The following is a 1,158-nucleotide window of genomic DNA, read 5'->3' as shown; positions in this document are numbered from 1 at the left end:
CTGGTTGTGATCCCTGGGCAATGCTGGTGTGTTGAGCGTTGAAACACAGCGAAGGCTTCAACAGCAAGTAGGGTTGCAGATCACCACTGAATTAAAAAATTGCTAATGAGGGCTGAGCTGGCAAATGTCTGTCTTAGAGAAAAAAGCAAGGCTGTAAAACCCAACAGTTTAGTAACCAGGGTGGGTCATATTTATTTTTTTTTGGCTGTTCATTTCTGCTCTTTGATCTGCAGTGACCAGTGGGTTGCGAGTCTGGAGAAGCCGATGGCTGGATGATATTTAAAATAACCACATTTCACTCTGCTCCTTCAATCCGCTTGTCTTCTCATTCATTGTCCTTCACTGCTGCTTTTGCAGGTGAAGCTCAGCTGGCCTGGTGTCATCCCACCAGCAACCACAGGTTGGCTGCTCCAGTACAGCCCCCCCAGCCACTCTCTCTTGGCTTTAGAAGCACAAGCAAAGAGCCAAATAAATTACAATGTTAAATAATCTATATGACTTGGTTGAGAAGGAGAACCCAGCATGGTTATAATTTCATTTATTGACATGTTGCCTGAGGCTGCACTGATCCTTGGTTAAGGTTGCTGGAGACAAACCCATGCAAGTGATGGAGAAGACACAGCTATGGTTTCTTTCCAGAGACCTGGAACAGAAAATGTAGGGAGAAGAAAACAAAGTGCCATATATTTATTTACTTATTTTTATTTTGAGCATGGTTTTTTTTTTTAGTGCTTTGACATATTAATATTTTTATAATACTGTCCTTTGCTTTGCCTGAGAGAGATGGGGTGGCTTCTTTGTTGTCTGCAGACAGGGTTTGGCTTGATGGTATCTGTGGTGCAGCACCAAGCGCAGAAAGGAGACAGAACTGGCAAAGGTGGAGGTATTTACAGTGGAGCAAGTGGCTTGGAGATAAGTTGTCTGTGTTCAGGTATCCATAACCTAAGTACTGAAAACATAGTTTAGCTCCTGGTTTTGCTTCAGCTTTTACTGGGGGGGGTAGGTGGGAGGTGAATGGATGACTAGAAAATCTGGCCTGGCAGTCTGCAGCAGTTGGTGTCATGTTCCTCTGTTTTAGCTCTACCTGAGTGCAAGATACAATCTTTGAAATATTTTAAACAGAGAACTGCTTCAGCATGATGGATTTCTGCATATCAT

This window comes from Chaetura pelagica, unplaced genomic scaffold, assembly GCF_000747805.2.
Source record: "Chaetura pelagica isolate M959 unplaced genomic scaffold, ChaPel_1.0 scaffold89, whole genome shotgun sequence".
NCBI classification, from domain to species: domain Eukaryota; kingdom Metazoa; phylum Chordata; class Aves; order Apodiformes; family Apodidae; genus Chaetura; species Chaetura pelagica.
This window is presented reverse-complemented; position numbering follows the sequence as displayed.